Raw genomic sequence first — 15,410 nt, 5'->3', positions numbered from 1 at the left:
TCTCTCTCTCTCTCTCTCTCTCTCTCTCTCTCTCTCTCTCTCTCTCTCTCTCTCTCTCTCTGTCATATGAAACTGTCTGACTGAGAAATTAATTTAAAACTATTAAATGATAGAACCTTTTTTGTCATCATCATGTATTTTCTCAATTGACAGATACTAATGGATTGACTTTTGTCACCTGAGGTGGTAGTGATGGGTCGTGGTAATAAACTCTATTGACCTGACTATACATACAATGGTGAAACACCATATCCTTGAGTCATTCTAAATCATCTTGAAATTTCAAAAAATGCATTTATTGCCTCCTTGGAAACTAATGGACTTTTGATGGAACCCAAATGGCAATGCCTTTACAGGCCCCTCATCCATGAATTTCCAAGCAATGTAGAAATGACATTCATTCTTAACTTTTGCAAGTGGTGTGATGGCATTGACATTTTTATCTTTTACAAATAAGGAAATGAAAGCAGAGGAATGTGTAGTTTCTCCTATACTTGGCAAATTAGGTCAAACCTAAGAGGTAAATCCTTTGGATGGGAAATTATTCAACAAAGCCAGTTGAATTGCAGTGATGACATGGTAAAGGGGAAAGACTGATGGACTAGGGAATGAGGAACTTTGTGTTCAAGGCTCAGCTGTGTCACTGTGACTTAGACAAATTGTTTCCCATATCTAGACCAAAGCTTATAAAATGGGATTGGATTTTTTCTGAGGTTCCTTCCAGGTCTATAGTTCTATAGATCCCATTTATCCCATACACACACACACACACACACACACACACACACACACATGTATATCATAGCATTTGACATGTTGAGTCACCTGTTAAAATATATACTCCTTGAAGGCAGGAACTATCTTTTATTTATTTTCTTTGAAATCCCAATGCTTAGCACAAAATCATAGCATCTCCATGTTGGAAGGAAATTCTAAAGTAATCTAATCCAAATCATGCCTGACCAAAAATCATCTCCAAAATCTACCTAAAACACAGTCACCTGTTTTTTTTTCTAAAAATACCACCAATGAAGAGGAAAACACAACCTCCAGAGGCAGCTAATCTATGGATTACATGACTTTAATTATGAAGAGAAGTGCTTTTAAATCAAGTTAACATTTGCCTCTTTGAAAATTAGAACCATTGCTTCTAGTTTATGCTATAAAGTAATTCAGAATCAATCAAATTTCTTTTCCACATGATAATTCTTCAGATTCTTGAATACATCTATCATCACTCCTCTTCCTTGAATCTTTCCTTCTCAAGGTGAAAAAGCCTTTCAATCTTTAAAATATTCTTCCATTTTTCTTGTCTTTTGACTGGACTTGGTATAATCTTGAGATCCTTCATCATCTTGTTTGGCTTCCTTGAGGTGAACTGGTTTTGTTTACTGTTATCCTTCCTAAAATGGGACTTCTTGACTTGAACTCAATGAATTAGGAAAATATAGAAAGTAAGTGCCACAATGTGCTAATGGCAAGTCGTTTTTATAAGTATTCTGATGATGGAATATTGGTTATTCTCTATACATGAGTCTCAATTTGGGTTTCTCTCATTGGCATAGTGTATAGAGTGCCTGGTTTCAAAGCATGGAGATCTGAGTTCTAATCTGCCCTCAGATGCTTACTACAAGTGTAACTCTGTGTAAGTCACTTAACCTGTTTGCCTCATATTCCTCACCTGTAAAAAGAGCAGGAAAGGAAAATTGGAAATTACTCTATTATCTTTACCAAGAAAGTCCGAAATCGAGTCATGAAAAGTTGGACATGTCTGAAACAACTGGACAATGACATTACAAACCCCTCAGATGGTATTTTTCTTTGAATGAATAAATGAATAAATAAATGAATGAGTAAGTGAAAATACATTAATTGACTGCTTATTTTGTGCTACAAATCATACTAAGGGCACAGCTGGGTTATGATGGGTACAAAGAAAGAGATGTCCTATTGAGGAAGGGAAAGGGGTGGGAGGGAGGGAGAGAACACAAATGCAAAATGTTAGAAAACAATTATTGAAAACTGTGCCAATATGTAAAAAAGAAAAATATAAAGAGGAAAAAAAGAGCAAAAAAAGAGCATTTCTTAAAGATTTATTTATATGCTAGACAGTACTAGATAATTACAATATGTACACAAAAATGTAGCAGTTCCTATTCTCAGATGCTTACATTTTATTGAGGGAAATATGAGGTAAAAATATGAGGAATATCCGGGGCAAAGGAACAGAGGTGAGAGGTACAAAGCTTTATAATAGGGAAAATGAGCAGAACAAATTGACTAATCCAACCAGTGAAGCTACTGTAAAGTGGAAAAAACTGAAAAAGTAGGGTGGCACAGGAAATTGTGAAAGGATTTAAATGCTGTGTAGATGATCTTGACTTTTATCCTAGAGGCAGTATGAAACCATTGAAACTTTTTTGATCTAGGGAGTGACATGATCAGAAATATATACTAGGATTATTACTTTTGTAGCTTGGTGAAGAATAGATTTGAGTGAGAAGAAACTGAAAGTGAGAAAGTTAATTAGGATACATCCAGGTATAGTAGAAGCAAGATTCATTGGGTCAGAGAAAAAATGATCTATGTTTGGAATCTAGCTCTACCCTGGTATAATCTTGGAGATATTACTTTATAGCTCTGTGATTTATTTTTGGTTTTGCTTTTATTTTTTTTCAGTTAAATGAAGGAGTCAATCTATGTGATCTATAAGACTTCATTAGCATTTTACCCTGTCAACTTGGTTTAAACATATAAAGTTCCACTCCAAAGACTCTGGTTTCATTCAAAGCCCATATTGGCAGAATACTAATTTTTCTAAGAAACATTGGTGGGCCATGGCACACAGATTGAAAACCACCTGGCTTCAAAGCGATCCGTGATTTAGAGAAACAAGGAACACCTCTCCCTTGAAGCTGGTTCCTGCATCTGCTCCTAAAATGCATATGGGCTGTGCCATGCTGGCAAATGTGAGTTAGGCAAGTCTTCATGAGGGGAACAGAAATTCCAACAGCAACATATTGGTGAAATGTTTGTAATGTTTTCCTGCTCACACAAGCTGTTGTTTGCAGGGCAAGGGAAGGATGTTTGCTAACGTGAGGTATTTGTAGAATCCCTGTTTTTTGTTGGGCGGTTTTTGTCAAGTGGTGGCAGTGTGGTGTAGTGGATGGAGGATTGCCTTATAATCAGGTAAGCCTGGGTTAAAATCCCACTTCTGCCATTCCTGAGCTTTGTGACCCAAAGTGAGTCATTTAAACCCTAAAAGTCCCCAAGGAAATCCCTAGAATTTATTTATTAAATCATTGTCGGGGTTATGATCTTCTTTGGTGGAGGAAATACCAACATCCAGAGTTCCAAATACTTATAAAGTCTTGGATATTTCATATATTTTATAATTTTAGAGAAAACAAGTTAATGTATATAATATTATAGGGAAAATGAATGATGTGAAATTCAATAAATTTCTCAGAAATATAGAATCCATATAAAATATCCAAAAGAAGGAAAAAGTCTTAATTCTTATGTGGACTGAAATATGTAACGGATTCTGCCAAATAGCAGTACACAATCAAAGGAACATAGAAAGAATAATTAGTTGGTTAGAATGGGGCAATCTTTCCTATAAAATATATGAGTTGCTTGTGAGAAAACTCCTCACATCAATCTTTAGACATAATGTATACAGGTCATTAACTAGGGTCTCTGAATAGCAAACACAGGTGGTTCAGTTCCCCAGTCACACAGGACTAGGTTCAAACAATACTCTGATTCCATAATCACTGCCTTTCTAGAAGTCTGTGCAGAAAATAGCAAAAATGGACCTGTATGTTGCCCTAGGGTAATTAACAAATCATTAGCATATTATTTACATTTTGGTTTGCTCTCCACTCCCAAGTAGGCAAACAGAGTGAAGCATGGGTAAAGCGATATCAGTTCCCTAGAAACACAGAGCAACAACAACCCAAACAAATGGTCCCTTTCTTAATAACTAAACAAGATAAAAAGCATTCTGGAAAACCTCTAAGATTATTTCCATCACCAGCCCTTTTCATTGCTATAGCCTTTCCATCAATAAAGCCATTCCATTACTTTCCTCTCTTTTTCAATAAAGCTCACTCCCTAGACATGGAGATTGCCTGACTCAATAATTTTTGGACAAGATCCTAATCTCTCCTCCTACATCAATCCTTGTTTTGAAAACAAAATCCTTTCACATCAATCATCAATCAAAAAACTTTTATGAAATGACTATTATGTGCTAGTCACTGTGCCAAGTGCTGAGGATACAAAAAGAAGGATATAAAAAAATACTGCCTCCCCTCAAGTAGCTAGTGATGCTAATGATAAAAAAGAGCAATAGCCAAGCATTTATTAATAATTTACAAATTATATGCCAGTCACCATACTGGGCAAAAATTAAAATGGAATGAAATACTACTTGCCCTCAAGGAACTTGTATGCTGATGGTAGTGGTAACTGACATTTATATGACATTTTAGAGTTTTAAGGCACTTTATATGCACTAGCTAGTATGTTTATTTATTTTTATTTTTTATCAGTTATAATTATATTATTAATTATTAATACTTTTATTTGTATTTTTATATAAGTGTATATTATTATTTATTAAATATTTATGTGCCAGGTCCTAAATTAAACACTAGTCTCAAAGAAAGGCAAAGCAATCTCTGACCTCAAGGAGCTCACAGACTAATGAGGGGGGAAAACAACTATGTATAAATAATCTATGTATAGCATACATTAGAGAAAATCAACAGAGGGAAGGCACTACTATTAATAGGGATGGGAAAGGGCATCCTGTAAATGGTGTAACTTTAGCTGGAATTTGAAGGAAGTGAGGGAAGAGAGGAGGAAGAAAGGAGAAGGAGAACATTCTAGCCATAGGAATATCAAGAAGGCAAATGTCACCAAATCACAAATTACATGTGTGTAAGTATGGTATAAGAAGATTAGAAAGGTGTTTGGGGGCAAATTAATGAGATTCTTTATAGGAACCATGTTATGGTAAAGAGAAAGAGGTTGGGTGACAATGAAAAGAATATATTTAGAGAAAAGGACAAAAAATCTAGCTCTACTTTTAATTATCTGGGTTACCTTAGGCAATTCATTTAACCTATTTGAGCTTCAATCTCCTTTTCTGTAACAGGAGGATTTTTTTCCCAGTAAGGTATGTGAATAGGTTCCAATTCAATAAATAAATAATAGGGGGTAAGAAAAAATTGAAAATAAACTCTATCAGAAAGGACAAGTTATAATGAAAAATGACCACTAGAATTAAGTATGCCTCAAATGTCAGAAATTTTAAAAGATTTAGAATCCAAATAAGAAATATAAAGAGCATGTAAGTAACAATAACAAAGAAACCATTTATTTCACAGAAAAATTCAAAAAAGAAGATAATTAATAGAATTGAAAAATTAAACAGATATCAGAATATATTAATATATTAATAAAATAATACTGGTTCAATACTTAACTTTTTTGTTCTATATGGGATTTTTTACTTGTTCAACTTTTGTTTGCTGAATTTGTTTTTCTAAGTTTATGATTGTCCCATAATTTCTCAGGAGGAATGACTGGAAAAAAAGACCTACAAAGACAGAACATACAAATGGAGAGATAACCCCCTACAGAAATACTTTATTGATCCCGATACTTACTCTTGCAGAATTTCTTCCTTCTCCACCTCTCCCCAAAAGGCCTCTGTATATGCCCTAAATATATTTGTGTATAATAGGGTTTGAGAACATGTACAATTCATCTAAAGATGGAGGGACCGGCTCTGAGAAAATATATTCTTCATTCATATGTCATATGGGTGAGAGTGGCCTCTTTTGAATTGCTTCAGAGCTAGAACAGAACAGTCCTTATCTTCTAAAAGTACCATACTGGAACAGTCTCTCTTCATAAAAATGTTCAAAAAATAAAAATGAAAATTCTGTTCTCCTACAACATGGACACCATGAACTGAAGCTGTTAAGAGGAAAATGGCTACTTTTCTCCCCTTCCTCCTTTTATTAATTAATTTATTTTTTTGGACAATAAATTTTGTTTTCACAGTTCATTTGGCAAGGAAAACGAAGGCTGAAAAACATTTATATTTTTAGAAAAAAGAGTAATTACAAAATAGATATATAAAAGCTCCCATGTATCACTAAATATTGAATTGGTCAGAGTAAATCTTATGAAATATTATATTTTGTATTGCTAAAAAGATCTTAAATTGGGGCAGCTGGGTAGCTCAGTGGATTGAGAGCCAGGCCTAGAGACGGGAGGTCCTAGGTTCAAATCTGGCTTCAGACACTTCCCAGCTGTGTGACGTTGGGCAAGTCACTTGACCCCCATTGCCTACCCTTACCACTCTTCCACCAAGGAACTAATACACAGAAGTTAAAGGTTTAAAAAATAAATAAAAAAGTTAAAAAGGTCTTAAATTACTCTAGTTATTTTTTAGCTTATTAAATATTATTTTCCTTAATTACTCTTCCATGCTCACAATTTTAACAACATGATTTTTCTAAAACTAAAAGATTAAAAGGGAAAAAAAAACATGTAGGAAGGAAATGGGTTGCTCCTCCATTGATAATTAGAAAGGAAATTTAAAAAAAATACAAAAACATCTCTGAAGTCTTCTATATTGTGTATGTGAGTTTCTTGAATCCCAATCATGGAGGGTAGTCCAGGATGGATGTCTTGCCAGAATCATGATGAGATGCTCTGGTTAGATTCGGGTGCCTTGTATGAATCCCCCAATCTAAATTGGCAATCTGAGAAAACATTACCATGTAAAAGTTGTAAGGAAAGGGGGAAGATCTGGGGCATGGACCTTTTTTCCATCCATTTAAAACCACCTCTGAATTGAATGGTGGAAAATCAGGCCTCCCCTCATCAATGTGGGTTTGGTTGGGGGCACTTCATACCTCTTGGAGCCCTCCTCCCTGTCTTAAACACTTGGTGAGGGGGGGAAGGGTGGTTGAATAGCCTCACCTTGCCTTTTGGAGCTGAAGAAGGGAGAGACTCTGAAAGAAAGCCCAGAGTGCAGAACTGCAGGAAGTGCACTTTTAAAAGGCAATCATTATGAATTGTTATGACCAGTAGAGAGTCAAGGTTATATTTGAGATAACTCAGGAGAAGCCCAATAGCACAGCTTGATATGAAAAATAAGCTTTGTTCCCCATACCAGCTGGGTTAAGAAAGCTTCCTTTAAGAGTGAGAATTCTCTACCTAACCACAAGGACTTGGGAACCAGTTTCTGGCTGTCAGTTGGCTAGAAGGTCACCAGGAAGTTGAATGTTGATTTCCTGAAACCTTTGGTTCTATTTATAAGGTTAGCAGGAGCTTAAATTGGCTATGATCAGTTAAGATGTTATCCCTCTCCCCCAAACCCCTATAACCCCCCTTAGCCGACACACAATTCCACTGTTTTTTTTACATGTTTTACATGTATCATTGATTAAGACTTAATTCCTTATTATTGATAGTTGGACTAGAGTTATCGTTTAGTGTCTACATCCCCAATAATATCCCCATCACCCCATGTGTTCAAGCAGTTGTTTTTCTTCTGTGTTTCTCCTCCCACAGTTCTTCCTCTCAATATGGCTAGTTTTCTTTCTCATAAGTCCCTCAAACTTGCTCTGGATCCTTGCATTGCTGTTAGTAGAGAAGTCCCTTATGTTCGATTGTACCACAGTGTTTCAGCCTCTGTGTATGATGATCTCCTGGATCTGCTCCTTTCACTCTGCATCAGGTCATTCCAGTTCACATGGAATTCCTCCAGCTCTTTATTCCTTTGAGTGCAATAGTATTCCATCACCAACAGATACCACAATTTGTTCAGCCATTCCTCAATTGAAGGACATTCTCTCATTTTTCAATTTTTTTGCCACCATAAAGAGTGCAGCTATAAATATTTTTGTACAAGTTTTTTTTTCCTTATTATCTCTTTGGGGTATAATCCAAACAGTGCTATGGCTGGATCAAAAGACAGATAGTCTTTTTTTTAAACATTTATTAATATTCATTTTTAACATGGTTACATGATTCATGCTCCTCCTTTCCCCTTCGCTCCCCGCACTCACCCCACCCATGGCCGATGCACATTTCCTCTAGTTTTGTCATGAGTCCTTGATCAAGACCAATTTCCAAATTGTTGGTAGTTGCATTGGTGTGGTAGTTTCGAGTCCACACCCTCAATCATGCCCACCCCGACCCATGCATTCAAGCAGTTGTTTTTCTTATATGTTTCCTCTCCTGCAGTCCTTCCTCTGAATGTAGGTTCACTTTTAAAGATCACTATAGGTAGGCTTAGAGATTAAACTGGGTTTAATAGGTAAATTGAAAGGGTAGGTAAATTGGGAGTAGGAGAGTGGATGAAGGAAACCCTGACTAATCTTGCCTAAAATATTGTAAGTCTAAATAAATATTTAACATGATGTTCCCTAAGATGCAGAGATCAAAGGGACCTTGAGGGTCTCTCTATGACTCTGAAGCTGTTTGATGCTAAGCCCAGGGCTATGAAGTCCCTGGGTCAGATGCTGTTGTAATTCTTGTTATCTGCTGAATCATCTTGATTTGAAATAAAGCTTATTGGCTATGCCAATAAAAGGTGTTTGATATGGCTAACAATAAAGGTTGACCCTGCCTGCTTGCCTATACCAAAACTCCCACCTCCAGGGGCCCAGACTGTCACTTCCTGCCTCCCTAACCCAAGGGGAAAAATGAGACCCTGAGTGGTCTGTGGACTTCAATTTATACCCTGTCCCTAACTGTCACCTTGGCACATGCCCAGGGCTGCTTTACCAGGTTCTAAGTTCCAAAGTGGCAAACTGCTTTTTTGTACCTAGAGAAAATGGCTGCACATTTCTGTACATCACAGAATACAGGAGCTCAGAAGAATGGCAGTATTGTACCTTTGGCCAAATGACCAAGCGTTATCTCCTTCTTGAAAGGTTTGACTAAAAAAAGGCTTAGAGGGAACAAGAGGAAAGTCAAAGCCACCTATAATATAGCAGAATCTTGGAACCTTTTCACAGCTGATGGAACAGTGTTTGGGTAAGAAAGGCAAGATTCCCCCACCCTCCTTTTTTTTTAACCAAAATTAATCCCCTCCCCTCTCTGACATTGACTTTCCTTATCCTTTTTCTTCAGGTCATAGGGTTATGAGGCACTATGCACAGGAAGCTTAAGAAGAAAGATCCTCACATCTGGGGACAACAAAGACACTAGATATTCAATGAAAAATGGATTCTCTTTGGGGGACAAAGTGCCCCATTTCTCCCAGGCCAAACTGTAAGGCACAGCTGGTAGACATCAAGGCACATTTCTGACCACACTCAGGTGCATCATAACAGGAGATAATGGAGAAACTTGCTTGACATTTTTCTGAAAAGAGTCCTCCAGTGTTTCTCTTCTCCTCCTGCTTCTGGGAAATCTTCTCTACTTTAATCTTAGGTCAGGAAAAGGGCACAGACTTTGGTTTCAAAGAAATTCTTGACCCTTTTCGTGTCTTCACTGGCTAAGCTGATCTCCAGGAGCCTGAGCAGACACATCAAGCCATCACCATCCTCCTCCTCCAGTTTCCCTGTGGCTGCTTTGGGGAAAATCAGCAACATCTCTGGAAAACTAAGCATGCTATCTAAGTCCTCCTTCACCCTGTGGATCATTTTCTTAAGTCCCAGGGGGGTCTGGAGGAGGATCTCCCACCTTCTCCCACATGAGCTTCAGTTCCAACTGATCCATGTAGCCACCCATTCCAGTCAGACAGTCCAAAGGGTCTCTTGATGTTCTTGAACTATTAGCATCTGAACTCCTGGCATGCAGTGCAAGGTTGAACTCCTAGATGGGCTGTGATTTTTCCCAGGTTGAGGGTATTCTTCACATCACCCATCACTCCACCAAACAGCTCAATGGGAGCATTTTCTCTCTCTCCTGTGAGAGGTAAAGGGGGGGTAGGGCATTCCTGGCACTCCTGGGGGGGTTGGATGGGCACAGCACTCAGTCTGGGGGAAGGGGAAAGGGCCCAACACTCCATCTCTAAAAGGTTCTCCATCACTGCTCCAGGCAAGGGGAATCAGGTGAGTCTCTATCACTTATATGTATGTATACATGCATATTATATATGTATTAAATATGTGTATGTATATACATTGGTGAAAAGGATGTTCATCATCTCCACTAAACTTTGGAAATGAGGAGACAAATATTTTGGGGGCCAGTAAATATGATAATCTACTTTTAAAAAATCCTTATAGATTCAACAAAAATAGTCAACATGATTAGCAGCTTCCAAAACCCAGAAAGATTCAAAAATAAACAAACAAAATAATTAGCATTTCTCAATATTATTAAAATAACCAGAAGCAAGAGAAAGAAAAGAAATTTGAACTTAAAATTATAAAATGCCTAAAGTCTAGGAGTTCATGTATACAAATTTATATGACTTTCATAAATAAAACTATAACTCCATTTTCACAGAAATCAAAGATCTAACTAACTGGAGTGACAATTTATATTAGTCCTTTTAAGATTATTTCAGAGATGATCTAGCCTCCTTCTCTGGTCCTATAGGTTCAAATCCCACCTTGCCACTTATAGGATATTGTACAAATTTCTGAAGTCCTTCTGGATTTCAGTTTCTTTTTCTATAAAATGAAGGAATTGGGCTAGCTGCCTGCTAAGATTCCGTAGAGCTCCAGATCTTAGATCCCAAGATCCAAATAAACAAAGTAGTTGAGTAGTTGGTAAATGCCAAAACATAAACTGCCTGGGACGACACTCTTTATCATGCCATCCTAATACTTTAATAGGAAAATGAGGAATACAAAGATGGGGTGGGGTGATGCTGAAAGAAAATTAGATAAAAATCCTGCATTACAGTTAATTCTAAATGGTTATAATGATATGACTACAAATAGCATATTATAATATTCTACAATTATGAAAATGCATGTATCCCAAAATTATGGATAGGGGAAGAACCTGTAATGAAGTAAGGGAAATTACATATGCAAAATAGTTCTATTTTATTAAATTTATTTATTTTACATAATTAAATCCATATACCTCCAATTAAAAGAAAATATATTATTTAGGAAAAAATTTAAACCACTCTGAAATTTTAAGATATCAAAAATCAATCAGAAACACTATACTATTGAAAGCTATTCTTCTAGTATATAAGTGCTGCTAATGGAGGAAAAACAGATTTCAAATGAATTCAGACTATCAGTAGCCATTTGGGAAAAACAAATCTTCCATATCAGTAATAATCTGAGATATCCCTTCAGAGGAATTAAAATTGAGAAAGAAATTAAAAACAAAACACAAAAAAACACAAAAAATCCCTAAGTGAAATGGTATTGCAAAGCCTACAGAAGTATAGCTATATTAATTTACTGGTAGAGAAACATTTATTTTAAGATATTCCAAAATAATGTATATTTATAAGAGATAAATATTTATTTCCATATATGCAGTGATTCTACTGTTGTATCTTTTACTTATGGATATTAATAACTAATAAAGGCACCTTTGCAGACATAAATGATCATAGTGATAATATGTGTTAGAGCAAAAAGTTAGAAACAAAATATGTGACCAGTGATAAATGGTGGAACAAATGCTATTGGACTATAAGGAAAGATAAATGTGAAGGGTGCAATAAAATATGGAAAAGATTTTAGGGAAAAAATATAGCATTAAGAGAAGACAAAAGGAAAAAGGAAAAAAAATTGAAGGAAATGAAACGTGGTAAAATATAAAATATTTTATGTCACTATTAATGTCTATTTTTTAATTCACAAATAGTAAATTCAAAAGGAAGGTGAACAAACAGTATCAGCAGTTTTGATCAGTCAGGTTGTTTGATTTACTTTGGGGGTAGTTGATGGGGAAATACTATCAAAAGATTTTTATTTTTTCCTGCTAAATATCTGCTAAATCAAAGTTAAATATATCAATAAATATATGAGATCTGTGATTTTTGTAGTGTGGAATTTCAGATTTCTCATATAAATAGCAATGCATCTATATGTAGACTTATGTATTATTATGGTACAGTCAGTACCTAATGTGTAATTCAGACAATGTAGATAAAACCTTAAACATGCCTAAGAAAGAATGACATTCACTAACACTCTGTAAGTCTCAGAGGCAAAATTTGGACTGGGTCTTCCTGAATTCAATTTATCAGTGAACCCATTTCCCTTCCATAAAGAAGAAAAGGACATTTAAAAAAAATCATAAGATTGTGAATTTAGAATTGGAGGAGATCTAGTCCAGTATTTTTCCCCCAATGGAGGAAACTGAAGCTAGTGGGATTATGTGACTTCCTCCAGCTCACACAAGTAGTTAAGTGTTAAAAATGAGATTTTGTATACATGCTCTCTAAATCTCCTTCAAATGGGTTATTGTATTTAATTTTGCTCACTGTATTTTAGGAAGATTGTAATAAGTTGAAATATCTAATAGGGCAACCAAGACAGTGAAGAGGGAGGAAATAAGCATTTTGAACTCTGATAAGTGCTTTACAAATATTTTGTATGTTCTTCAAAGAACCTTGAGAAGTAGGAGTCATTATTGTTCCCATTTTATAGCTGAGGAAACTGAAGCAGACAGAGATTAAATAATATACCCAATGATAGACACGTGACAGGTGTCTAAAGCCAGTTTTGAAGTCAGATCTTCCCAACTCTACATTCAACATTCCATCCTGTGATCCACATGAGTTAGTGGCATATACAAATGAAATTAAAAAAATGGTATTTATCTTGGAGAAGACTCTAGAGGACATGGAAGCTATCAAAAGACTGTCACATGAAAAAGGGATTTGTTCTGCCTAGCTCACTAAATAATGGGTTTAAGTTGCAAAGAAACAAATTTCGTCTTAATAATTGTGAAAAATGGAAAATAAAATGTTAACTATTAGAGCTGACCAAGGGTGGAATGGCCTGCCTCATGAGGCAGTGGATTCCCATCAGAGAAAGGAGTTGGGATTACCACTTGATGCCTATATGGTAGTGGTACATAGCAGGTGCTCAATAAATTATTGTTTATTTATTGGTTGTTAACAGGAATTCATTTTGAGAATGGATTAGATGGGTATCACTAAAGTCCCTCTAATTCTAAATCCTGTGACATCTATGATGTTGGTAGACCCACATGGCACACAGGTTTGGAATTACCTGGCCTAAAAGGAAACTGTGACTCTAAGATATTAAGAATAGCACTTTTGAGGCTAATTTCTACCTCTGTTGCTAAAATACAGATCAAGTAGGCCATACTGACAGATAGAATCTAGGCAGATCCCAGGAAGAGGAATGGGAATTCCAAAAAAACAACATAACAGTTAAATGTTTGAGATGTTTTCTGGTTTACTCAAGTTGTGGTTCATGGGAAAGGAGACAAGAGAATAAAACTAATAATGTGAGACAATAATAAGTATTAATATTTTTCCCTGGGAAATTTTACTAAAAATTGTCAATTCCTGGATTATCTCTAAAGAATCAGGTTAGAGTACCGACTGCCATTTATTAACTATGTGAAACTCAGTTTCCTCACATGTAAAAATGAGGGGGTTGGATAGATCCTTACAATGTGGTCAAATTTAACATTGAAAAGAATTCCTTAAAAAAAGGACTTGTGGAAATATAATCCCATAGAATGATAGCAATGAAGATGATGTAGGAGAGGAGGAGAATTATAGAGTATTTGTATAGCACTTTAGGTTACAATGGACACAGTGTGCTATATTGTGTCATGAGTTGGCCTTGGAGTTGAAAAGATCTTTGTATAAATCTGGCAAATACTGTCTGTGACCTTGGACAAGTCATTTCAATTCTTAGTACCTTGATAACTTTTTAGCAAAATGTTACAAAGAAAGTACAGAGCTCAATTAGAAGAGGGAGTTTCCTCATTTAAGAGACTATAAAGAAACCTTTTTTTTTTTTTCAGGTTATGTGTAAATAGAATTAACTCTAGCCCATTCATAGTCAAACTCTACTTACCCTAGGCATAGAGATGATGTCATCCCCGCCTCCCATAGTAGGGAGGGGAGATGGGTTACCCACACGTGACAATAAGTAACAAATCAAGAAGAAGGGACTGCCTTTTGGGCAGTCCAAATAAGTGTAGAGACTGATTTGTCCACTTGAATTAGAGGTGGACCCAAGGGAAATGAGGAGAGACACTATCTCTTCAAGTATGTTGGTTATTTCCTGTTGGGGAGTTCCCGCTTTGAACTTGGTGCTGAAGGATCTTGGATGAGACCTCAGACAGCTTCTACTCAGAATGGTCATGCGGGTAAGTTAGGCTGACTTCTTTAGGCCTAGCTTGGGGTTTCCAAACTCTACCTTTAAGTAGGCTCTACCCTATCTGATTTCTAGGCCTTGTGACTAGTATCCTCATTTATTTAGCCTTCTAAACTTCTCTCTCCATCCAGGCTTCTGCAGGCCTGGACTAGCCTCTCCCTCACTCTATTTCCCTACCTTTTATCCTCCTAACTGTAAATAAAATACCTTAAAACCGGATCCTGACTTGGGTCTATTTTAATTACGGAATCAACCTGAATTGTTGATTCCTGGCAGCCACACTTTAAACATATATCTATAAAATACCTAAAAATCTCCCTCTTACATTTTTGGCGACCACTTTTCACTTCATCACCTGAACCCAGGAGACAAGGTGTATATAAAGAACTTCTGGCAACCCAGCCTTCATGGGATGGCCCATTTGAAATTTTATTAACTACCCAAACAGCTATAAAAATTGGAGAAAAGGACTCTTGGATTCATTGCTCACATGTAAAGAGGGCATCTTCTATTGAACCTGATTGACTGCTTCCTGTTACCTGCATTAGAGATAACAGTTCATAGACTAATGGATGCTAATTTTGGAATCATTGGTTGTCTTGATTCTTTCCCTGAATTTGTTTTAATTTTTTATTGATTTTCCTAATATCTTTTAATAGAATAATTGATATTTTTTGTCTTTTTTCATTTCTTGTACTTAAGTACATATAATCACTTAATTTTTTTCATTATTTTTTGCAATGATATAATTTTAATATATATGTGTATATATATTTGCTGTAATATTACTGCTTACTCATAAGGTTTAGACTTTGGGAACTTGCCATATATTGTTAAATGCTGTGGGACTGTGATTAATGCTTCTGTCTGATTCCAGGAGAAGGGAACAAAGAGATGTTAATAGTGCTAAGAAAACACAAGGTCATGGAGACCGACCGACCAATCCAATGGGATTAATGAGAACATCTGCACAGTGCCAAGGAGCACAAGGTTAAAGAGATCATACAAATACAGGTGGGATTGAGGTACTCCCACACCAACACTAAGGACTTGAACTCAGTGTAAGAATCGAAGTTGCGATGC

The 15,410-nt window shown here is 36.1% G+C and overlaps 1 pseudogene; it reads right to left on the bottom strand.

The window, feature by feature from the left end:
- Positions 1–8,108, bottom strand: part of LOC123240943 — a 160,591-nt pseudogene extending 152,483 nt beyond the window's left edge.
- Between the last annotated feature and the right edge of the window lie 7,302 nt (positions 8,109–15,410).

Source organism: Gracilinanus agilis, chromosome 3 (genome assembly GCF_016433145.1).
Source record: "Gracilinanus agilis isolate LMUSP501 chromosome 3, AgileGrace, whole genome shotgun sequence".
NCBI classification, from domain to species: Eukaryota; Metazoa; Chordata; class Mammalia; order Didelphimorphia; family Didelphidae; genus Gracilinanus; species Gracilinanus agilis.
The sequence above is the reverse complement of the archived record's forward strand: the minus strand, read 5'-3'. Positions and strand labels throughout refer to the sequence as shown.